This window comes from Myotis myotis, unplaced genomic scaffold, assembly GCF_014108235.1.
Source record: "Myotis myotis isolate mMyoMyo1 unplaced genomic scaffold, mMyoMyo1.p scaffold_m19_p_3, whole genome shotgun sequence".
In the NCBI taxonomy this organism is placed as follows: domain Eukaryota; kingdom Metazoa; phylum Chordata; class Mammalia; order Chiroptera; family Vespertilionidae; genus Myotis; species Myotis myotis.
In genome coordinates this window covers 82,818,054-82,843,883 of record NW_023416335.1, presented here as the reverse complement: position 1 = coordinate 82,843,883, position 25,830 = coordinate 82,818,054, and the positions used below count along the sequence as shown (strand labels likewise).

Here is a 25,830-nt window from a genome sequence, read left to right as displayed (position 1 = left end):
GCTTAATACATACTAGTACATGGTCATCATTGTGACTGAGTGGCTTTTCAGTTATCTCCCTAAGAATTTTCTCCACATTGCAGTGCCTCTACAAATACTGTCCTCTACAAAAAGGAGTAAACCCTGTTGGTAATCCATGAATGCCAAGATGCATTGTAGATGTAATTTATATTCAGAGCCATTTATGCAGTGCATTATTTAGGCAGTTCAGGACCAAGGAGAGTGACTATTTGCTTTAGCTTGGGTTCAAGGTCAGTGGAGGATTTACTGTGTTTAGGCCTCTGTAGTGCTGTTGGCAAGATGTAATTTTTCCATAATAGATGAAAAGCCAGACCCTGTATAAACACACTTTAATAATGGTGAAAGCGCTGGCAGAGCTGTACACTGAGGAAACATTAAAGTTCACACTCCTGTAGCTTATACTTAATTGAAGTAAATAGTCTCCATATTTACATTCGGGTTGTTTGTTTTAATATCAGTTCCTGGAGTGATTCATCACAAGTCTTTCATTCCTCTACATGTAACTGCATAACAGCTTATTCCAGGATTCCATTTGGCTTCTGTCTTGTCTCTAGGCCTGGGGACGGATTTACATTTCCCTTTGTGGGCCTTAGAAATCCTTGACCTGGTAGTCTGGCCTCCTTTGCTCCCGATATCTCTATTGCCGAGGGGTACTGCTTTCTCATTAGCTGTTGGTTCACTGAAAGAAAATTACTTGAGGGGTTTATTAGGGTCTTGAGTGGAGCTTTTTGCCTGTTTGTGTAACAGGTTCTCAGATATACTTCAGGGGTTGCTCAAATGTGTTTTAGAGAAGCCTCAAAGCCTCATGCGTTCACTGGGAAGGACCAATAACCATTTCTTATGTCCTGTGAACTCAGTAGATTTTCCCTGAAATGGAAATCTTGTCTAGGATAGAAGAGAGTGGGAAGCTGCTAAGTCCAGAAGAAAAATCATCCTTTTTATGCAGAAAAAGACAGCTTTAAGCTTCTGTTTCCTCCTTGTGTTGCAGTACTTAATCCTGCCACACCTGCCTCCCGAGGCCAGGGAGGACGCCTGAGTCTCTTCAGGAGACACTAGAGATAGTGCTTCCCTCCAGTGCATCTCGCTGACCATCTTCTCAAGGGGATTTAGTAGAACTTAAAGATTTATGCCTAAGACCCCCTGGGCTGCACCTATTAGAAAATCTACTTCAAAAGCTGCTTAAAAACAGTTTCTGAGCAAATAAAGAAATGAGGCTCTCCTGTCTTCCAGTAAAAATGTTTTGAAGAAGTGTGTTCTGAGGGGTGCCCCAAATCCCATCTAGCCTGTGATATCTCCTCTATTGGCCTGTGGTGAGATTTGTAGTTCTCACAATTCATTATTTGGGGTGAGTTATGATGTCTCTAAGATGTACTCATGACAATCTGAACAGATTCTCAATGAAGGAGTATCTCAGCAGCTTTCTGACTGGTCCCCCTGCTTCTCTCTTCACCCTGCTTCTGTGTTCTTAATATAGCAGCCAGGGTGATCATGTTGCTCTCCCCCAAACCAAAATTGCAGCCTGTCTGATTTTAAAATAAAAAAAAATATTAGAGTCAACTTCAAATGTTTTCTTTCTCTCACACCCACATCTAATCTCTTAAGAAGATCCTATAACCCCCAAGAATTTGAAACATATCCCAAATCTGACTACTTCTCCCCACTTCCACTGTATTCTTTTGGTCAAGATCACTATGATTTATCACAGTAATCTCTTGGCTATTCTCTCTACTTCCACCCTTGCCCATTTAGCCTATTTGCAATACAGCAGCTAGACAAATTCTGTTAAAATGTAAGTTCAACAAGGGTGCCAAGATAATTCAATGGGGGAAAGAACAGTCTTTTAAGCAAATAGTTTAGGACAACTAGATTTCTATGTGCAAAAGAATAAAGTTAGATAGACCCCATTCTCTCATACCATATACAAACTTTCATTCAAAACGGATTAAAGACCTAAATGCAAGAGCTAAATTTATGAAACCCTTAAAAAAGAAATAAATGTAAATCTTCACGATCTTGGAGTAGGCAACAGTTTTTAAAATGTGATACTAGAAGCATAAGTGACAAAAGAAAAAATATAGATAAATTAGATTTCATCAAAATTTAAATCAACATTTTGTGTAAAGGATTCCATAAAAAAAAAAAAAGTGAAAAGGCAACCCACAAAATTGTAGAAAATATTTGGAAATCATATATCTGATAAGGGACTTGTAGATAGGATATGTAAAGCACTCCTACAGCTCAATAAAAGACATAACCTAATTAAATGTGAGCAAAGGATCTGAATAGACATTTCTCCAAAGATATATAAATGATCAATAAGCAAACAAAAGGATGCTCACTCTTATTAGCCATATGTGAAATTCAAATAGAAACCACTATGAGATGCCACACCATGCCAATTTAGATGGCTATGATAAAAAGACAGGTAATTGCGAGTGCTGAGGATATGGAGAGTTTGAAACACTCATACACTGCTGGTGGAATATAAAAATATTTGGCCACTTGGGAAAATAGTTTGACAGTTCCTCAAAGGATTAAACATGGAGTAACCATATAACCCAGCAATTTCACTCTCTAAATACTTACCCTAGAGAATTGAGTGTATTGTCTACATAAAAACTAGTACACAAGTGTTCACAAAGCATTATTCATAATAACTACCAGGTGGAAACAACTCAAATGCCCATCAACGAATGAATGGGTAGACAAAACATGGTATGTTATTCAGCAATAAAAGGAAAGGAAAAACTGATACATGCTGTAACAAGGATGGACCTTGAAAACATTATTATAAGACTAAGTGAAAGAAGGCAGTCAAAAAGGCCACATATTGCAGAAAGCCATTTGTATGAAATGTCCAGAATAGGCAAATCTGTGGGGACAGAAAGTATGTGACCGGTTTGTGGCAGGAGGAGTGGCTGCTGAGGGGTCTGGGGTTTCTTTTTGGAGTGAGTGATGAAATATTCTAAAGTTGATCCTGTCAGCTCCAGATGGGATCTGAGTTGTGGTGATGGTTTCACAACTCTGTGACTAGACTAAAAACCACTGAATTGTACACTTTAAATGGCTTAATGAATGTTGTCAATTATATTTCAATACAGATATTTTAAAAATAACAAATGATATTAATCCTTTGCTCAAAACCCTCCAATAGCTTCCCTTTTCATTCAGACTAAAAGCAAAGTCTTTACAGTGGTGCTTGGTATCTCCTTGACTTGAACACACTTTGCTTTATTTACCCCAACTCTAGACACACTGGACTCATTTCTCTTTCTCAGAAATGTTAAGATTTCTAACTCATTAGTTAGGAGTCTGCTGTTTCCTCTGCTTGGAATGCTTTCCCTTGTAACTATCCACATGAGTTTCTCACTTTTCTCAGATCTTTATTCAGCTATCACCTTATCTAATCATCTTGTTTTAAACTAGAGGCCTGTTGCAGGAAGATTCCTGCAAGAATAGGGCTTCCTTGGGCTGATCATGCCGCCTAAGCCCCGCCGCCCAGGGCCACACATGGGGGTCCGGATGGCGGCTCACACTGGCCCACCCTGTCTGCAGTATGCAAATTAGCTGCCATCTTTGTTGGAGGTTAATTTACATATCACTCTGATTGGCTGATGGGCATAGCGAAGGTACGATCAATTAGCATCTTTGTCTTTTGTTAGATAGGATGCAACCTCATTACAATAGCTCTTCTCTTATTTTTCTTTAGTGCTTTTAGAATCATCTAACAGAATATATACATGCACATATGTGCATGCATATATATTAATTAATTCATTTATGTATTGTGTTAATCTCTCATGAAGGCAAGAAGTTTGGTCTGGTATTTTTCACCAATACATCTCAGAACATAGAAGAGTGCTGGCATGTAGCATATGCTCAATGGATATTTGTTGAATCAAGGAATCAATATAAGTTTGTTAGTGAACAGTTGGTATCAGTTACTGTGATTAGCTACTTGAAACCCAGGAAACATTAGAAATGTGAAATAGGATAGATTTTTTTTTTTTTATAATGGGCCTTTGCAGATCAGTTCAAGTTTTGGATGGTAGATTCTGCCTGTAATGGGGCAAGCCTACTAAGACACGAATTTGGAGGGTGAGGGTCTTGGGTGCTAGTTGAGAAACAGGTTCAGAGAGGAGACCGCCTGAAGGAACTAGTGAAGCAGAAGAGGGCTGCTTAATAGGCAGCGCCTCTTTCTTTGCAGCTTTAATTAGAGTGAGTGTGAGTGCTAGACCTTCTTAAGAATTGAGTAATTGGTTAGCAAAACCTGTATGAGTCGATGAGACAGTTTTAGAATTTTTGAGGCCAAAAAAGAATCAATATATGCTTGTTATTATTAGGTATCATGAAAAGGAAGTGAAGAAACATAACCCAAGAAAAATCGGTTGTCACCTTGGTATGCCTGTTAGACATTAACTCATTTTATTATTATTTTGAACATTTATAATGATATGCAATGAAAGGATTATTATTTGGATGTCATATCTCTTTGAAAAGTAGTGAATGAAAACATTTCTATTTAAATGTGGGTGAGGGATGGTTTAATATTACTTTTACCAATTAATCTTTAAAATTGACATTTTAAAAACTAGTGCCATTACAAATCCATATATGGCACTAGAAAGAGGCAGTTAATCATAAAATAGGTGTTTTTGGTGTAAGACATTTTTTTTTCTTTTTCACATAATGTCACAGAGCTTTTCCTTAAATTACTAGATTGTTTGACTATATATTTGACTGTACAGCTGTATATTGTTATGTTAAAATGGATTAAAGACACATTTAAAATACTAAGGCTTAATTTATAAAATTATTTTACTCTTGGCTATATCACATACCGTGTGTTCTTTGAGCTTGGGTAAAAGGGCTTTTGAAACTATTCACACTATAAAATAAAATAATGTGGTATTCCCAATGGTTTATATTAATATTTGAAAAATGCCATCTCATTAATAACATTTTCTGCACATTTTCATTTAAAATACACAAGGTTTTCAAGGAAACTAGTTATGGTGATATATTTAGGTTTAAATTAAGGTAAAAAATTCTATAGAAGGAAGAGAAAAATGATTTAAAATCACATTCCCAGTTCTATTAGAATTGGTTCAAATGAGGCAGATCCCGAGCATAGGATGTTGAGCAGAATAGGAATCATACCCCCCATTATTAGGCATGTTTGCTGCGTAAGAGCCCGTTGTGTGTTCAGTGTGATTGCAATTAGCTATCCATGGATTCTAAATAATAAAAGTCAAGGTACATCCATGATACTCACACATTATAACTTGCTTGATAACATTTATATATACAGATACCAGACTTTTTTTTTTAGTTTCAGCTCCCTCCCTATAAAATGAAGTTAATAATTGTACATACTTCATAAGCTTGTTATAACATTGAATGAGATCATCTTTTTTTTTAATTTATTGCTTAAAGTATTATAAAGGGTATTACATATGTGTCCATTTTACCCCCCCGCCCTAGACAGTCCCCTAGCCTCCCCTATCCCCCAGTGTCTTATGTCCATTGGTTATGCTTATATGCATGCATACAAGTCCTTTAGTTGATCTCTTACCCCCCTACCTCCTGCCCCCCAACCCTCCCTGGCCTTCCCGCTGCAGTTTGACAATCTGTTTGAGGCAGCTCTGCCTCTGTATCTATTATTGTTCAAAAGTTTATAATGGTCTCTATTATCCATGAATGAGTGAGATCATGTGGTATTTTTCCTTCATTGACTGGCTTATTTCACTTAGCATAATGCTCTCCAGTTCCATCCATGACGTTGCAAATGGTAAGAGTTCCTTCCTTTTTAGAGCAGCATAGTATTCCATCGTGTAGATGTACCACAGTTTTCTAATCCATTCATCTACTGATGGGCACTTAAGCTGTTTCCAGATCTTAGCTATGGTGAATTGTGCTGCTATGAACATAGGGGTGCATATATCCTTTCTGATTGGTGTTTCTGGTTTCTTGGGATATATTCCTAGAAGTGGGATCACAGGGTCAAATGGGAGTTCCATGTTTAGTTTTTTGAGGAAACTCCATACCGTCTTCCATAGTGGCTGCACCAGTCTGCATTCCTACCAGCAGTGCACAAGTGTTCCTTTTTCTCCACATCCTCTCCAGCACTTGTCGTTTGTTGATTTGTTGATGATAGCCAGTCTGACAGGTGTGAGATGGTACCTCATTGTTGTTTTGATTTGCATCTCTCGGATGATTAGTGACTTTGAGCATGTTTTCATATGTCTCTTGGCTTTCTGAATGTCCTCTTTTGAAAGGTGTCTATTTAGGTCCAGATACCAGACTTTTAAGCTGGTGGTCTTTTCTAGAAGGTCAAGCCAGGTCTCTTCTTGTTGAATATATCATCCTGCTTTTTTTCACTCATGGTACGCAAATATGTTCAATATGCATTCTGGGTAATGGCTATAATTTGTGCACCTGGGTGGTGTCCTTGGCCAGTGAAATCACTTCTGAGGAAGGGCTCCCACCTACCTGAACCAGGTTACCGTGTTCAGGAACAGTGGAGCTCGGAAGAGTTGAATCTGTCATACTAGTCAAGCTTTTATTGCCACTGCTGAGCAATGCAGACATTTCCCAGAGATGCAGACCTACACTTGCTTGAGGAAGTCTGTGTCATCAGGGGCCCAATGCCCAGGCTGTCTGGTATTTATTATAAATACTCCAAGATATGTAGCCACTCTATTAATATTCAGGACCATTTAGGCCAGAAGTAGCAGTTCTTCCCACAATTGTCTGGGATTGGAAAAACCTAAAGGACAAGGCTATGTAGCAATGCAAATGTTTCCCAATTTGATCCATGTTTCTGGGGATGTCTTTCAGAGGCTATACTAGATTTTATTACATATAGCATTGCCTTGATATTGGAAAGTACTAGTTGTAATGGGAAATATATTTGCTGGTCAGTATTAATCTTCTATGGCAGAGTCAGAGTAGACCTGACCTGTATTAGGTTTCTATCTCTGGTTCACTTGATTCATCCAAGTTTAAGTTGACCATTTTTAAGGTTCCCTAAAGTGGGATCTGCAGGGAGAGTGAGGGATGAGTTTGGATAAGAAAGTATAACCAGCCAATGTTTCATCCTTTTCTACCTCAAATCCAGTGTCTTTGCTGCCTCCCATGTCTTCAATAAGGGCTCAGAACCACCCCTTCCACTTCTCCTAAAGGCCCCAGAACCCACTTTTCATTACAGCCTTAGGGCTTGTTCCAAACAAATCCCCCCCCCCCATACCCCCAGATAGTCTCCTTAACTTCTGTTGTTAATTCATTACAGTATCTTTGTGAGAATGAGTCTTACTCTAGAGCTAGAGGGCCATGCTGCAGATTAGAGACAAAATATTAAGAACTACTTTAAGTGTGATAAAATAATACATCAGACACTATATGCCACTTCACAGTTTATCCACAGCTGTTAGCACAGGTCTGAATTTTGTGTGGCAATTTTTCCAGAAAGCTTACTTACCCGATGAGCTCTATGTAACTTGAATACGGTCACATGGAAATAGAACACATGCTTGCCACTCTCAGGGCCAAATTAAGGATGTATCAGTAATATTCCTAGAAATTAAAACAAAAAAACATTTTCCTCCAATGAGTTGTTCAGTGTTGTATGATTCTGACTTTAGGAAAACATTCTTATTGCCATCTCCTCTGAAACATAGCCTGTTGACTAGCTTTTTAAAGGGAATTAAGCAACTACCGTGCTTGATTTGCTGAAAATTCTTGATAATTTTCTTTGGGAAAATAAAAGAAAATATTTATAACAAAGCTCTTCAGGTTTTCTGGCCTGCATTAATAATTAAAAGATCAATAAGTGCACTATAGCAGAAGGGTCTACACAAGTATAAATGTGTGCAATTGAATCAATAAGATACATTAAACGATGTTCTGTGCTACCCAGCTGACCGAGAGAGGGCAAAGCAGGTTTAAAAAAATCAATAAAAGGAGGGAAATAGAAAGAGTTATTCCTGAAAATGGGTTTTGATCATTATTCTCTGTTGCGCACTTTACCATCTTTAATGTTGCACTTTTACGGGAAGTCTGAGGAAGCAGAGATTCTTCACATCAGTGCCTGTGCTGTGGTCAGTACTAAGTGGAAGGAAGGCCTATGCTGTTTTAAGCCTGAACCTTGAATGACCTCCTGATGTGCCACCCAACTTGGGGGTTTTGAAACCTTTTCCCCATGGTCTTTTATATTTCACATCTTATTTTTCTCCAAATTTGCCTTTTTCCTTTCATACTTTCTGATTCCACAAATACTTGTATTATTAAAAATGACTGGTAATAAATTTTATTGTTTGTTTCAGTTTGATAAATACCATAATATGTTTTATCGATTGCATTATTGTTTTGTTATATGTAGCAGAGAGGAATTTTTTGTGTCTGTTCAGAAAAGCAAAGTTGTAATTGTGATCTTTAAAGGCCCAGCCACTGGATTGTTCCTTTAAATGTCATGCTTTCTGATACATTTAAACATTGAGCATTTTTATTAATATTTTTTAGCGTAGAAATACATTCTCTATTTTCCTAAACTCACTTTCCATTTTAAAATGGTAGGCCTTTAAAAAGAAATTCTGACATAAAATTGGTTTAACTGAGATATCTAAAAGTACATTACAAACAATACAGTCACACACCCCTCTTCGGAGACAGAGAAGCCGATAGATAGCAGCCGTCTGGTAGAGCGCCTGCCTAAATCAAGGTTGGCAATCGTATCTTCAAGATGTATCCTGAGCATGATTTTTCTTACTTATAAGATTATGAGATCTCTAAACATGTAACTAGTCCCTAAGAGCAAGTTCTCTGATTTTGTGTCTTTAAGAGACATCCGATAAAGCTTTGTTCCAAGCAGAGCAAACTGGAATCTCCTTTACATTGGACGTTATCATAGCCTCTCTAACAGGAATGCTCAGTTTCCCCAATTGCTGGCGGTGTGTGCTGTGATTTCATTAAATGATATAGAGTTGTTATTATCTCGGTGCTCATACCTGCAGATGTTGAAACAGCACGTTACTGAAGGTCTTTAGATCCGGGAGTTCTGCAAAGCAGATGACAAGGGTCAGAAGTTGATTGCTTGCACTTCTGCGTTTGCCTCATTGCCTTCCCCAAGACAATTCCCCTAGAAAAGGAAGGCAGGGGGCCCCAGCAGTTTCCAGAGATACTTTCAGATTTGAAGGTGGTGAATTGCAGTAATGACTTTTCATTTATCTCGGTTACAGATAAGAATTTCTGATTTGAGGGGATCTTATCCATTGGGTTAGGTTACAGAGGAGTTCAGTGGCCTCAATTCAGTCTGCCCATCAGGATTGATCTTCATGAAGTCCTGCTGGAATGGGGAGTGGGAGACGCCATCCTTGTATTAGTTTCCTAGGGCTGCTGTAACAAAGTGCCCAGGAACAGGTACCTTAAAACAACAAATACTGGTTGTCTCATAATTCTAGAGACCAGGAGTCTGACATGAAGCCATGTTTCCTCTGACACCTGTGGGGGAAGAACCCTTCCTTTCCTCATGCCAGCTCCTGGGAGGTGTTGGCCTTCCTTGGCTTGGGCTCCCCAGCACTCTCATCTCTTCCTTGGTTGTCACATGGAGTCTGCCCTCCTGTGTCCATATCTTTCTCTTCTTGTAAAGTCACAGTGGATTAAGGCCCACCTGATGATCTCATCTTAATTTGATCGTAATTTAAAAGACCCAATTTCCAAGGTCAGGTTTGCAGGTACTGGACATAAGGGCTTCAACATAGTATTTTGGGGAACACAATTCAACACATAAAAATTCTGCAGCTGTTTTCTTCGTCCAAGCTACAGAGAGTTCTTGGTGTGGGCTTCAAACTGAAGGTCAGAGGTCTGAACAATTGAATTTGGAAACAAGTCTGTGGTCCAAGGAAAGATGGCGAAGCTCTTTAAAGGACAACGCCTTTGGTGCATTGAAAATCTGGGTCTCTGTCTCCCTTTGGAATATTCAGACAAAGTCCAGGATAAATCACCCCGTTGGAGGTGGCTTTCTGTAATGCCTTTTGATGCTCCTGACATGTTTGTAAAGCCCAAGATTCGTTTGTGCATAGAGGTTATTATCTTTCAGTTCTTTGTGTGGAAAATAACTGAGCTGATGGTGTTTTTCAATAACACAGTTACTGACCTTCCCGCATAGCAATTGCTGTCTGATCTTTGCTCTTGGTTTGCCACAGAAGGTGTTTTCCATACCATTTGTTGTATTTTGTTATTGTTGTTCTCGTTCTCTTATGTGGATGATATAAAACTACTTAGGGTGTATGAAATACTGATATTTTTATTTCCCATCCCACACAATACAGATATGTATGAGTGTGTGTGTGTGTGTGTGTGTGTGTGTGTGTGTGTGTGTATAGAATGGGGTCTGGTCATCCAGGTAAGAAGGTATACAGCAGAGAGTGGTTTGCCCGTTATCTGGTCTAGAAAGAGGGTTCCATTGAGGGGGCAGTTAACAGTGAATCTTGCAGCTGGCCCAGCCCATTAGGTGTGGGCTGCCTTTTATACTCTGTGTGTGCTTTTGTGCAGTTATATGTATTGCGTCAGGGATGTGAGCTGTTATTGCGTTCAGCCTGGCCACTGACTCCCACACCCAGAGCAGTCTGGTGGGGAACTTGCTTTGTCTTGCCTTCCTGGGATGGAGTGTAAGGCCACAGAGAATCCAGTGAGCGCCGTGGGCCAGTAAAACAACAAAAAATTATTAATGGACAATAATTTGAATACTGCCATGCTTTATTCTCTGAATTTTTTGAAAATACCAACTTAATTCTTAAGGGGATTCTCAATTATGAAAATCTTGGAGCAAGATTTAACATGAATCTGTCTTAATATATTTTTTTATGTAATAGCACACTGTATTTTTTTGTAAGGGTACTCTGTTTGGTATTATCTTCAGTGCTTAGCAGTTGGAAGCCAATTGACTTAAATTTTTTTTTTTTTTTTTGGTAAATGGTAGGGAGCTGATTGGGCATTCATCCTTATTTGGTACATGTGTTTTAATGACTTGGTAGAAAATGAAACTAACGTTATAAGAATGGAAGGACAGTTTATCCTTGAACAATGTGAGGGTTAGGAGCACCGATCCTCTATGCCAGTGGTTCTCAACCTTCTGGCCCTTTAAACACAGTTTCTCATGTTGTGACCCAATCATAAAATTATTTTCGTTGCTACTTCATAACTGTAATGTTGCTACTGTTATGAATCGTAATGTAAATATCTGATATGCAGGATGGTCTTAGGCAACCCCTGTGAAAGGGTCATTCAACCACCAAAGGGGTCGCGACCCACAGGTTGAGAACTGCTGCCCTATGCAGTCAAAATCTGCATATAATTTTTGACTCCTCTGAAACTTAACCACTTATAGCCTACTGATGACTGGAAGGAGCCTTACCAATAACACAGATAGTTGATTAACACATATTTTGTATGTCATAATATGTATTATATATTCTACTAGAGGCCTGGTGCATGAAATTTGTGCACGGGTAGGGTCCCTAGGCCTTGCCAGTGACCAAGGCCAATCTGCGGCAGTCGCCTCCCTCTGCAGAGCGACCAGCGGGGCAGTTGGGGGGCCCCAGCTGGCACCCACCTTGGCTGGCCTGGGACCTGTGGGCTGGGGGCAGCTCCTGAATTGAGTGTCTGCCTCCTGCTGGTCAGTGCACGTCATAGTGACTGGTCTTTCCACCGTATGTTCTGCTGTTCAGTCAATTTGCATATTAGGCTTTTATTATATAGGATTTTTATAAAAAGTTCGAGGAAAGATTATTATGAAAATTAAGGAATAGAAAATACATTTACAGCATTGGACATATTTATTGAAAAAAAGTCCACATATAAGAGGATCTACACCATTCAAGCCCTTGTTATTTAAGGGTCAACTGTGTATTCAAGAGGCTTAAATGGTCATATGTCAATTTCAATTGGTAATAAGGATTTGAATAAACATGGTGAGATAGAGGTTTAATGTGCTTTCTGTTGTTGGATTCTTAGTCATCAGGAGTGGGGGAAGACAAATTATTAAGAATTATTGAGTCATAAAACAGGAGTGGGTCCCTGGAGTTCATCTTTATCTGTCTTGTGTCTCCAGGAAGGTCTGCTGTTGGCTGTGTGAGGCTGTACAAGATTAACACTGCAAATGTGCTGTTTTAAAGGGTTAGCTATGTAGGTGCAGGAGCAAGGGGGTGGTGTTGTAAACCTTTTCACTTATATTCACATTACATATGACTCCGATAAGGTTTGAAATGAATTCCAATGCTGTTAGTATTGATTTTAATTTTCTTTCCATTTTCTTTCTTTGCTTGGGATAAAATGTTAATTAACTCTCACCTGTGAAACTTGTGGGATTCATATTGCTTGTTTAATTTAGATTATAAGCCCATGGGCAGGCTCCTTTTCCAAACCTCTGTAGTGTGAAGGACCCCAATGGCAGAAATGTTTATTACTGTTATGCATTATAATAATCATGATGTTCTGCTTAAGTATTATGCTGATTGCATTTACTCTAAGTGATAGCTTTGGTCCTTTCAACTTGAAAATATTTTATTTTACTTTAAGCAGGTTAGACTAAGTGATTTCATAAGGAAGACTATGCTAGGTACTAAATTGAAATGTAGTTTAAATGCATTTTTAAATTATGTTGGTTATTCTGAGCCAAAAGCAGATACACCTTCAATATAAAGTATGTTTTAATCATTTTTAATCTTCTTTCACTCCAGAATGGCAAAGTGGATTTTTTTCTCTGATTATTACCAAAGAAAGAAGGAAAAATAAGACTGGGGCCAAACTTAAAAAGGTTTGGCTGAGGAAAGGAGATATGATTGAGTGAAAACAGGTGGCTATAATATTCTGCTTAGAAATATCTTCAACAGGAACTTTAAAAAATTGTAAACTCTGTCATTTACTGTAGAAGGCTCCATCCATGGAAAGTGACAGAAAACTGAAGCACATAATCAGAATAATTCAATTCAGAAAACATTCCATGTGAACTTTCTCAACAGAGAAAACCTCATTAATTAAAACGGACTTGGAAATTTAAAATAGTGAAGTTTAAATTAATGTAATCTCTAGTGTTTGACAAATTGATGTGATTATCCAAGGCCATTACCTAGAATTCAGCAGAGGTTCTGGGTAGTGGGGAGGGAGTCAGAGAAAACCTGGGCTAGCTTAGTGGATCTGTGCTTGTCATAACGGGTTACTTGTTTTATTCATTTGGTAGACATTTATTGGGCACCTATTGTGTAATTGGCACTGTGCTAGGAACTGAGCATTCACAGATGAGTAAGACATTGCTTTCTGCTCTCAAGGATGAGGCACACCATAAAGAAAGAGTAAGAAGCTACATAAAAGGTCAGTGGTAGGTTACAAGTTATCATAGAAATACTGAGAATGGATAGCTAGACTAGCCTACGAGCCAGAGAGAGCTACTGGGAGGAGGTGATGCCTGAGCTGAATCCTGAAGAATGAAGGTGATGATGAGGGGACAGCATGAACAAAAGCACTGAGGTCAGAAATAGCACAGGCACAACAGGAAGCCCCAAGCAGTTCTTGGACCACAGAGATGAGGGGCAGTGATGGGAAGGTGAGGAGTGGACAGAGGCCAGATTGGAACTTATGTTAAGGAGTTTCGGTTTTGTCCTGTAGATGATATGGTGCTGCTGAAGGCTTCAAGTAAGGATGTGATGGAGTCAGTTTTGTGTCTTACAAAGATCTCTGGGGTGTGGTTTCTTGAATAGAGGATGGATTTGAGGCTGGAACAAGTCCAGAGGCATGCAAACCAGTTAGGAGACTTTCTGAGTTATCCAGGGAAAAAAAGGAAACATTAGAATCTCGTTAGTAAAAACAGCAGATCTTGGAGATTAACTGGATATACTGTAGATTCTGAGGGCAACGGAACAAAATAGAATGAATCTCTGACACCTTGTTTATATATCTAATGGATTGCTGGTGTTAACAAATGAAATTGAGAACAAAAGTGGAGGATCAGTGTTTGGGGTGAAGGTGAGGATTTGCCTAATTTGATATGCCATGGGATATAAACAGATCCTCTGGTACAAGGCATGCCCTGGAGGTACACCTACCAGCTTCTTCTTCTTCCCTTCTTATCTTTTCTTTGCTGCTTCACTATAGATTCATTGGAGCCAACTATAGTAATGGATTTGGGAGTCATTACATATGGGTGGAAGATAAAATTGTAAGAATAGGAAAGATCTGCGCCGCCCCCCCCCCCCCACACACACACACCTCAAAGGGTAGAGGGGATCCCCCACGAGCATAGAAAGGACCCTACACACAGGGTGGAAGAGATCTTCCAAAAATGAGGGGTGGCTCCCAGAGCAGGAGCAGAGGGGATTCATCCCTAAAGAGTGGGTGGTAATTCAAAAAGGGACCCAGTGCAGAAAAGATCTGTGTGATTTACAAAGTTCACTTTTTTTCTGTCCCTAAGACAAAGGTTTACCCACTCCTTCCATTAGATAGACATTAATATGTTCAGGCCACTTGCCATTTGCTTTCTTTTATAGTCCCCTTTAAGATATTAACTTTTACAGTTTGATTCCACTTTGATCAAAACATTGGCTTCTGTGAGGTGATGGGGAAATAGCAGAGATTATTCTACACATGTTTACCTAAGACTTCTCTTATTAGGAATATTTTGTGTGCCAATTTATTTTTCAAGATAACAAACATGAACAAAGTTTTACAAATGTGTTAATAGATGAAAAAATCATGAATTTTTGGTGGGTTATTGTTCAGATGTTTGAAAATCACTTTTTGTCTATCACATGAATTAAATTTTATTTACATTAGACATGTGCCTTCTTCATAAACAATGCAAAGAGAGATGTTTACTTGGCTTACCTGAATTATCCTGAATACCAAATTTGCAGAGTATGAGGTAAGAGGTTCTACTGTAATTTAATAAAAAAAATAGTGTTTTAATCTGAGTCAAATGGATACTTATTTAGACTTTCTACTTTATCTTAGCGTATATAATTATATTTGGAGTATATATTGAGTAAATGCAAATGTAGGGAATGTTGGATATTGTGGAATATTGAATTTTCTATGTGTCCCATGTTCTGCCACTTTCTCACTGAATGACATCAGGCAAAGGAGATAACTTCTTTGGGCCTCTGTTTTCTTCATGTGTAAAACAGAAGGACTGGACTAAGTCATTGGCTCTGTGGTTATTATGATTATTATTCTTGATTGAGTGATGAAAGCTGAGAGAGGTTCAGGTTTGAGTTGGAAGGTAGCTGTGTGCCAGGGAACTCACTAAGAACTTAACTGGCCAAAGAAAGGGCAGAAACTTCTCTTCTTCTCCCAATCACTCAGATTCTTGATGTTCCATACACCTCCATTTGCTATTTAAAATAATGGACGGATGGATCTCAGAGGGAAGGCCGGATGGGTGGGGAGAGATTAATTTATATGCATTCATGCATAGCCCAGGGACACAGACCATAGTGTGTGAAAGCCTGGAGGGATGGGTGTGATGTGGAGGGGTCAATGAGGAAAAGCTGCATATCTGTACTACTTTCAACAATAAAGTTAAATTTAAAAAACATGTTAAACTATTTAAAAACAAACAAAAATGAATCTTTAAAAATAAAATAATTTAGACAAAATGTTTTACAAAGATTCATGATTGGATTATAAATATGTGGGCCGTTTTTTTTCTCCAAATTGTGTTTTATAGAATACTAGAGGCCTGATGCACAAAATTCGTGCATGGGAGGTGTCCCTCAGCCCGGCCTGTGCCCTCTCGAAATCCAGTGCCCCTCGGGTAGGGTCCCTAGGACTGGCTGGTGATCAGAGCCTATCAGGGCTTTCCTTCTCCTGGCCGCTGGCAGTTGGCTCCGCCCCCACCACTGCTTACCATCTGTGTGGCACTGCCCTCCCCCGCCCCCACCACCAGTCACCTCTCTCTGTGGGCGACAGGTGTGAGGTGTGATCACTTGTCTGGCCTGGGCCTCCCTCTGCGGGGCAATTGCTGGCTGGCCCTGCACACCCGCCACAGCATCGCTGGCTGGTGGCCTGGGCCTTCCTCTTTGGGATGATCATGGAGGTCCCCACCCACATAGATCACCCTGCTGGCTGGTGCCTTGACCTCCCTCTTTGGGGCGATCGATTGTAGAGCCCCCCCATCAATCTCCCCACAGAGGGTGGCCTGGGCCTCCCTCTGCAGGATGATTGTGGGGTGATGGTGGGGGCCCCCCTGACCAATCGAATTGCACCCGTCTTGCTGGCCTGGCACCAGTGCATGTCATAGCGTGGTCATCCAGAAGGTTGTCTGGACATGGTTCTGCTGTTCGGTCATTGGGCCGATTTGCATATTATACTTTTATTATTATAGATTTATTATTGGCACTCAACCAAAGGAATTAGTGTTTAGATAAGTCCTGGAAAATACTACTTACCAAACCCCTTTCTCAGAAATTCCCAATGCGTCTCACATTTTCCAGGAATTTCTCCTGCAAACAGATATATTTTTTATTCTGGAAGTTCTCAAATGAATTCCTGTTTTACTTAGAATATGTTACCATCCCAGAGAGTACTTGATCTCAGAAAATTTTATGGGGAACAATGATGTATTTGCCCAAGCTCTGCAGGTGTCCACTGAAGGTACAGGCTATTAAATGCCAGAGAGACGAGTGCTGTGCCATACTCAGATGCACATCACCGCCCTGTAAATTCTTACAACCTAAAGAAGCCTGGAAAATGCATATGGAGTGAAATAAATGCTTTCCCCCTCAAGAGCTTTAAACTGACAAGTAATGCCATTTTTATTCAGATAGTCTTTAGTTGCACAGTAAGCAAGATAGTTGAACTGAAACTTATGAATTTGAGGTTTCACTGTTTCATTATGAGGACAGTCCTAGAAACAGAATGTGCCCTGACTTGTGAAACCCCACCTGGTTTGATTCTTAGGTCTTTAGCTCTGTCCCTACCTCATTCCTGTCCCTTCTCCTTTCTCCAGGGAAGAAGGAAAAGAAAGATGAAAAGAAAAGAGGAAAGGAAAATAGGAAGAGGGGTGATTGTGCTTATAAAAGCTCTAGGGGTATTGCATTCTGGCAGCTGGCATCATGGCCTTTAGTACATTAGCCTATTCTACATTTTTTTTTTTTTAATTAAATCCTTATTGTTCAGATTATTACATTTGTTCCTCTTTTTTTCCCCCCCATAACTCCCCTCCTCCCAGTTCCCGCCCCACCCTCCGCCCTCACTCCCCACCCACTGTCCTCATCCATAGGTGCATGATTTTTGTCCAGTCTCTTCCCGAATCTCCCACACCCCTTTCCCCCCCAGGAATAGTCAGTCCATTCCCTTTCTATGTCCCTGATTCTATTATAATCAACAGTTCATTCTGTTCATCAGATTATTTATTCACTTGATTCTTAGATTCACTTGTTGATAGATGCATATTTGTTGTTCATAATTTGTATCTTTACCTTTTTCTTCCTCTTCCTCTTCTTAAAGGATACCTTTCAGCATTTCATATAATACTGGTTTGGTGGTGATGAACTCCTTTAGCTTTTCCTTATCTGTGAAGCTCTTTATCTGACCTTCAGTTCTGAATGATAGCTTTGCTGGATAAAGTAATCTTGGTTGTAGGTTCTTGGTATTCATCACTTTGAATATTTCTTGCCACTCCCTTCTGGCCTGCAAAGTTTCTGTTGAGAAATCAGCTGACAGTCGTATGGGTATTCCCTTGTAGGTAACTGGGTTTCTTTCTCTTGCTGCTTTTAAGATTCTCTCTTTGTCTTTTGCTCTTGGCATTTTAATTATGATGTGTCTTGGTGTGGTCCTCTTTGGATTCCTTTTGTTTGGGGTTCTCCTCGCTTCTTGGACCTGTAAGTCTATTTCTTTCACCAGGTGGGGGAAGTTTTCTGTCATTATTTCTTCAAATAGGTTTTCAATATCTTGCTCTCTCTCATCTTCTGGCACCCCTATAATTCTGATGTTGGTACGCTTGAAGCTGTCCCAGAGGCTCCTTACACTATCCTCGCATTTTTGGATTCTTTTTTCATTTTGCTTTTCCGGTTGGGTGTTTTTTGCTTCCTCGCATTTCAAATCATTGACTTGATTCTTGCGCTCCTCTGGTCTGCTGTCGGGAGTCTGTATAATATTCGTTATTTCAGTCCGTGTATGCTTAATTTCTAGTTGGTTCCCCAATATAAGATCGAGGGTCTCATTAGTTTTCTTGTAGATCTCATTAAGTTTATCGGCGGCTTCTAAACAGTTCTTGAGAGACCTTAAAAGTGTGGTTCTGAACTCTATATCTTCCATTGACAATTTTGTCCTGTTTCTTTGTCTCCGCATTTTGTTATGCTTCCTTGGTGCACCCCCTAGTGGTCTTTGTTCGCAGTCTTATAGTTAAATCTTGATTGTTGTAGCTAATTCCAGGGAGGGTTTGACCTCCAGGCCAAGTGGCTATGAGAATCAGCTGTGTCAGCAGTGAGAGAACTTCTGTCCTCTAGGGAGGTGCTAATCTAGCCTTTGCCTGAGGCTATCCGTCAAATGCCTCTGTGCAGGGCTTGGGTGGGGCGGGTCGCACAGGATCAACAGGGTGGGCCGGAGAGAGCAGTTATGGCGGCTCTCAGTCCTGTCCCCAGGGGCTCTGCCTCTCTGAGTCCCAGCACCCGCTGCAAAGCTCAGAGAGAAAGCTGCACTCGCTCTGACCGAAGCCAGACAGTCCCGCTTCTCCCGTTTGAGTCTGGGTCCCTAAAGACTCGCCCGGATCTGGAGCTCAGATTCTGCGACTCCCTCCCGATTGAAAACGCCAACCGCGCCCTCCGCCGCCAGCCTGCTCCGCGCACTCCGCACCTCAGAATTTGACTTCAGCACTGTGCCTCCTCTGAGTGTCCGTCTGCGTTTCTCTTTCCTCCTAGTTGTAGGACTTCCACTCAGCCAGCGTTCCTGTGGTTCTGGGTGATGACCCTTCCGTTTTTTGGTTTCACTTTTGAAGTAGTTGTTCAAAGCAGCAAACTCCGGCGTTAACCTATGCCGCCATCTTGGTTCTCCCCCTATTCTACATTTTTATAGTAGAAAATAGTAAGGGGGGGGATGGCTTTTGTTTTAAACTTGGAATGATTTGTTGTTGTGGGTTGGTGATAATAGTATTTATATGAGATGTGCTAATGATTATTTTAGATCTACAATAACCTTAATATTTGATTTCTTTAAAGTGACACAATCAATAAGCAAATCCCTAAAAATAATGATAATAATTCTAGCAAAGTCTTAAAAGAAAACAACTCCTCAAAGTTGATAATATTTTTCAAATGGTTTCATACATTTCACTAATGGTGGGGGCAGTAGAGAGGGTAGTCTGGGAAAGAGATTAGAGCGAGGCTGTCTATAACAGTCAGCCAATGTAAGATTTATTCAGACCACCCCTCGCCACACCCCTGCCTGGGCTTTCCTCTCTCCCCTTTTCCTCCTCAGCAGCCACTTTTGCCACCCCTGACCTCAGGGAGCCACATGCCTAAAATAAACTTTCTAGAACAACTTTATAATGACAGCCTAATTATGTTGTCTGACAGTCAAATGGAAAAGAACACAGATTGAATCCATTTTACTCAATGTCTCCATTGTCTACCCAGAAGGAGGGCTAGCACAGTTTCCGGGATCCTTGCGAAGAGAACTTCAGTGGGGTGTGGAGGGGTGAGAACGACCCGTTAGTGTTGGGTTTACAGGAAAGTGTTGCTCTTTATTCCCACCTGGCTGAATAAGTGTGATGATGAAATAGCCACAGAACAGTTATTATGAAGGATGTAACTTGACCCCATGAAAATGACTTGGGGACATCTGCCTTTGCTTAGAGTTTGAGATGGGGAGAAGTGCACCAGAAAAGAGCAGGGAGGTCAGTACTGAAACTGCATGGGGGGAATCAGGGAGAGGTGTAAGGTCTTCCTTAGTGCAAACATGGCCTTGAGGTCAACGCTCAAACACTACTGCCTAAAAGAAACGTTTCCTCCGTCTTTTAGGGCTGAATTCTGTCTAAAGGAGAATTTCTCCTTCCCCCATCCAGCCAATTCTTCTTGCCCTTAATTGTTTAAAGTATGTGTAATATTTGTTGGGGGATTCAGGTGTTTGTCTGTAGTTCATTTTTTCAAAATCACGCCGATAATAGAATGGTCATTGAATAATTAAAATTGAAACATGAAAATTTGCTTAGCGGAAGTCAGAGTTTAAAACCTCAAGATTTTCGCCACCCTAGCCAGTTTGGCTCAGTGCATAGAGCGTCAGCCTGCAGACTGAAAGGACCCAGGTTCAATTCCGGCCAAGGGCATGTACCTTGGTTGCGGGCACATCCCGGGTGGGAGGTGTGCAGGAGGCAGCTGATCGATGTTTCTCTCCCATCGATGTTTCTAGCTCTCTATCCCTCTCCTTTCCTCTCTGTGAAAAATCAATAAAATATATTAAAAAAACACACACAAAAAACCTCAAGATTTTCTTTGTCCTTTGCTGTGAGCTTTCCTATGGGTTTACGTGTTCTAAATTGCATGATTATACTTTGTTTTATCCCTTTTTTTTGTAAATATGTGGTTTGCTTTGAGAAGTAATATTGTCATCATGTGCTCCTTGGACCATATCTGGTTACCAAAAAAGTTAGGAGGATCAAAACTATCTAAAAGTGGCTTATAGCTGATCAGAAACAGAAAGTGGCTGTAGAAATAACAACAGCAGAAATCAACAGTCACTTTTCATGCAGATATTTCTTACTTGTGGAAGATAAATTTAACTCAGGAGACAAAAGATATGCTCTTATTTGTAAAAGTCTGACTTCCCAATGACTGCCCTGGCCTCAGGAAAAGGAGCATGACTTTGACTGACACCCCATAGCTCTTTCGAGCCCTCTGTTTGGTACACTTCACAGCAAGAGAATAACAGCATCACTACTTGGTGATTCCTGAGGCCTGCATTCTTTAGATTGCTGGTGATTATAAAGACCCAATTAGCCATGTCCTGATTTCTTAACCTTCAATCATTTCAGGGAAGCAGGGTTCTCTACAGTCAACTGGCTCAGAGTGATTGGCTAGTGGTTACTTACTCAGTGGGAATGGAAACCATATTTGGCTTTCTCATTATATATATATAAATTAGATAGGGACGCCGTAATGGTCACGACCAGCTCAGGAGGAGGGTTTGGGTGTGGCCCTGAGCCTGAGCGAACAACACGCAGGAGTGCCTGCTCTGAGCCTCCGTGGCATGGCTGGGGGCAGGCCCGCAGTGGACACATAGGGGTATTTGCTCCAAACTGCCGCGGCCAGACTGTGAGGGTCAGTAGGACATCCCTTGAGGGTTCCCAGACTGTGAGATGGGGCAGGCTGGGCTGCGGGACCCCCCCCCCCCCAGTGCATGAATTTCGTGCACCGGGCCTCTAGTTAAAAAATAAAATGTTTCCATCACTTATTCTAAATAACAGTCAGAAAAATATTAGCTTATCCTTTCCTGCCACGGTCAAATGCTTTAGAATTACAACTTAATAAGAAAGTTGGGAAATACATCCCATGTAATAACATTTGAATGCTCCACATGCAAGAGAACATTAGTTTTGTTGTGTCAAACACCAGAGCATTCAGTGGTGGCAGTCCTGCTCTCCTCCCCTTCTCCCAATGGTTCTGTGTCCTCATGATGAGAATAGTAGAGTCAGATAATTTTTCTTTTGTAGGGATCTTGAATATGCTGCATTCATAGTCACTAAAGTAAGAGTGTATTTCTTGCATAGATTTAAATAGAAGCTCTGTGTGTGTGAAACATGGTATTTGTCTTTCTCTGACTGGCTTATTTCACTTAGCATAATACTCTCCAGGCCCATCCATGCTGTTGCAAAAGTTAAAATTTCTTTTGTTTGTTTGTTAATCCTCACTCAAGGATATTTTTCTATTGATTTTGGAAGAGGGAGAGGGGGGCACAGAGAAACATTGATGTGAGAGAGACACATCACTTGGCACTTGGTTGCCTCCTACACACCCCTTGACTGAGGCTGGGGATCGAACATCCAATCCAGGTATGTGCTCTTGACCAGTAATCGAACCCACAACCCTTCGGTCTACAGGCTGACATTCTAAGCACTGAGCAACACCAGCCAGGGCTTTTTTTTTTTTTTTTCACCTGAGTAGTATTCCAAGAATCTAATGAACAAAATAGAAACAGACTCACAGGTGCAGAGAACAGACTAACAGCTGTCAGAGGAGAGGGGGATTAGGGGCTGGGTGAAAAAGGTGAAGGGATTAAGCCACAAAGAAAACCTCAGACACAAACAATAGTAAGGTGATTGCCAGAGGGAAGCGAGGTGGGGGAGGTAGAAGAAGGTAAAGGGGGGATAAATAATGATTGAAGAAGATTTGATTTTGGGTGGTGAATACATAATACAATATACAGATGTACACTTGAAACCTATATAACTTTATTAACCAGTGTTGCCCTGATAAATTCAATAAAAGTTAAAAAACAAACAAAACAAACAAAAAAAAAGAAAGAAAAAGAAAGGGAGGGGTGAGATAAAGAGAGTCTTCCTTTGAGGAAGGAAGAATTAGATAAATATGAATTAGAAACCATGCAGAATCTTCAAGTTCATTTTCTTCTAAAGTCTATTATTGGAATTATAGTACAAAGGCAAACTTACTAGTTTTTGTTTAATCTTTACATATGCTTTTGGTATTTATTGAGTTCTGGTCAAGGGAAATACTCAAATGAATAAAACATTTCTTGTGCTCAGGTACAGAAAAATAGATTATTTCATCACTGTAGTAGGATTGTGCTGCCAAGGAGAGAGGGCGGCATAGGTGCACTGGGAGTTCTCTCTACTGTCCTTTCCATCCCTGGGATTAAAGAAACAGATGTCAAAAGGAGGACAGAAGGAGAAACCAGGTGTCAGACATATAAGGGAGAGTATGTAGTGGAGAGACCAGGCCAGTTTGGACCCAGCGCTCAGGGTCCTGGGGAGGATAGATATGCCATTCCCATTTCTGCAGAAGCATGTGTTACCTTTCATGCATGAGAAGTCCTTTGTATACATTTGATTTATTTAACTGAAAGGAACTGGCGAAGAGGCAAACTAGGCACTTCTATTTGGGCAATAGCAAAAGAACATGAAAAATGAATCCCTAGAATCTGGTCCTGGTGTTCACAGCATTATTTAAAAGACCTAATGTGATGTCACATGTGATTTATGCTGTGTAGGTATTTTTCTACTGTGTTAGAAGCAGATAGGTATTAGAGTGTAATATATTATGTAGTTTCAAATATAAAAACTGCTTAGTGATGGGAAGAGATAAGGTGTTGTACTGCTGATTAGATAGCCCAGAATAACTGTTTTCAGTGGCAAAACTTATATTTGGACATTTTTATCCTAATGAAATGTTCAGGAGTCTAATTTACTATTTTTCCTACTTGTAGTTGGAGGGTTTTGTACAATTCTTTCTTTCACATATTAATTAATTAATTAATTTTTCTCTCTTTTTCTTTCTTTCTTGTCTTTTTAGTTTCCTCAGGCAATTGTATAGATGTGTAAAGTGCCACCACCAATTTGAAAGAGAGCCCCACGTAGCCAAAAAGAGTCTTGGATCCCATTTATAGCTGTGATATCAATTCCCTTCTAGTTGTGAGTATCTTCAATGACTCATTTTGTCTTGGGCTTTCCTTTTTATAAACGTGCGTTAAAAATACATTTGTACTCACAGAGTGCTTTTTACCTGGTTGAAATGAATATAAGAAGACTAAGACTCTAAAGTGCTTTTAGAAATAACAGATAGAGTCAGCTGTGTTCCAATTTTTAATTTTTAGTTGAAATTTGTGGTGATGTCATTTCAAAACAATCCTAACAGGTGGAATACAGAACACTTACATGGCTCCTGAGTGATTATGGGAAGGGGAAACATTTGAATGAGGATCCCAGCTTTGCTTTTATAGATACTGGTTCTGGGCTTAAGTGGTAGGAGATAAGTTAGAAAAAAAAAGTGCCCCGCCAAGAAGTAATTTCACACCTGCTAGACTTCCAAGTGCCAAATGTGGCTTCCCTAGAGTGATTTTCAAGATGTTGAAGTATAAAAACCTACAAAACATGTCTTAAAATGGGACAGAGCTGTGGTGTGACAGGTGCAGGCTCTCACTCCCTCTGCCAAGGTTGAGCTAAGGGCTCCATTTAGGGTCTCTGCAGAGTGATGGAGCTGCGGGACCTAGAATGTTTCTTCAAGGGGTGGGGCAGTTTTGAGAAGGCTGTAAACTCAATACCTATGCTGATGTTCCTGGAAGAAAACCTCTTTTGGCTCCTTCATGGTTAAAAGCCCTACTTTATAATTACATAATTCTCTTTAATAGGTTTAGTGTATCTTTTAGGTTTTCTCATGGAGATTCAGATGGATAGTGTCACTTTGTGTGGAACTGAAGGGTAACATGGTGAGAGTATTTCACGTTCAGATATGGGATTTGCAGTCATTCTTTTTGCATTTAGCATGTGGGTAAATGTTAACCTATATTTTGGAATCTCAGGGTTTAAAGAGAATTCAGTGGAAGATGGCTGGCTTCGTAACGTAGTAACTTTGTAATCTTATATAATAAAAGGGAAATATGCAAATAGACTGAACAGCAGAGCAGCCAATCTAAGCATAATATGCTAATGATACGCTAAGCCTGCTCAACCACTCACTATGATGCGCACTGACCACCAGGGGGCAGATGCTCTGACCAATAGTTTAGCTTGCTACTGGGGTCTGGCTGATCACGACTGAGTGAGATGGGCCAAACATGCTCTGGAGCTCTCATGTGGACCGTCCCTGGCCTGATCATGCACTGATGGGGCCCCTCAACCTGGCCTGTGCCTCTTGCAATCTGGGACCCCTTGGGGGACATTAGAGAGCCGGTTTCAGCCCGATCCTGCAGGCCCCTCCCCTAGGGAGGGCACCAGACGAAGGGCTCATGGCTGGCAAGAGCTGCTGAGGCAGCACAAGCCTCTCCCGATCAGGACTGATTGGGTGTGAGCCCGCAGCAGGCACAGTGGGGCCAGGATGAGTGGGAGCAGCAGGTAGGAGCTGAAGGAGGTGTTAGACTGCAGGTTTTGGCCCGATCCCTGCAGGCCACCCAAAGGGACCCCACACGTGCATGAATTCGTGCACTGGACCTCAAGTCTTGAATAAATTACTTAACCTTTCTTCTTTACCCCTTAGAGCAGGGGTCCTCAAACTACGGCCTGCGGGCCACATGCAAATACAAATATTGTATTTGTTCCCGTTTTGTTTTTTTACTTCAAAATAAGATATGTGCAGTGTGCATAGGAATTTGTTCATAGTTTTTTTTAAACTATAGTCCAGCCCTCCAATGGTCTGAGGGACAGTGAACTGGCCCCCTGTTTAAAAAGTTTGAGGACCCCTGCCTTAGAGTAAGAATAAGAGCAATTAGAGGAATATTGCCCACCTCATGGATTTGTTTTTATGATTTAATAAGATATGTGAAGTGCCTTCTCATTGTGTTCAGCATTTAGGATACACCAAGAGACAATATCTACCACCATCATTAAGTTTGTATGTAGAATCACTGAAATTACACAGTTCATATGTATTCTATTCTTACCAAAACAGTGGAAACACTGCACCAAACTACCTCAGTTGTTTTTATTTCACTTCTTGACATGCGCATATTCTATCCAATACTCTCTGCCTTTGGCTTACAGATAGCTAAGGAAAACTGAATGGAAAACAAACCAGGGGTTACATTCTCTTTCCCTTTCTTCCATGTCATTTTCAGCATAAATGATTGGCTAATATTTAGAACACCGTTCAAGGG

The 25,830-nt window shown here is 40.5% G+C and overlaps 1 protein-coding gene across 2 annotated transcripts in view; it reads left to right on the top strand.

Annotated features, from left to right (window-relative positions):
- ENOX1 (ecto-NOX disulfide-thiol exchanger 1) overlaps nucleotides 1–25,830 on the top strand; it is a 626,117-nt gene that overhangs the window by 45,261 nt on the left and 555,026 nt on the right. For both annotated transcript variants that reach the window (XM_036300802.1, XM_036300801.1), the window contains exon 2: nucleotides 23,535–23,653. The gene's annotated coding sequence lies outside the window, so the exon portion shown is untranslated. The remainder of the gene's footprint in view (nucleotides 1–23,534; nucleotides 23,654–25,830) is intronic.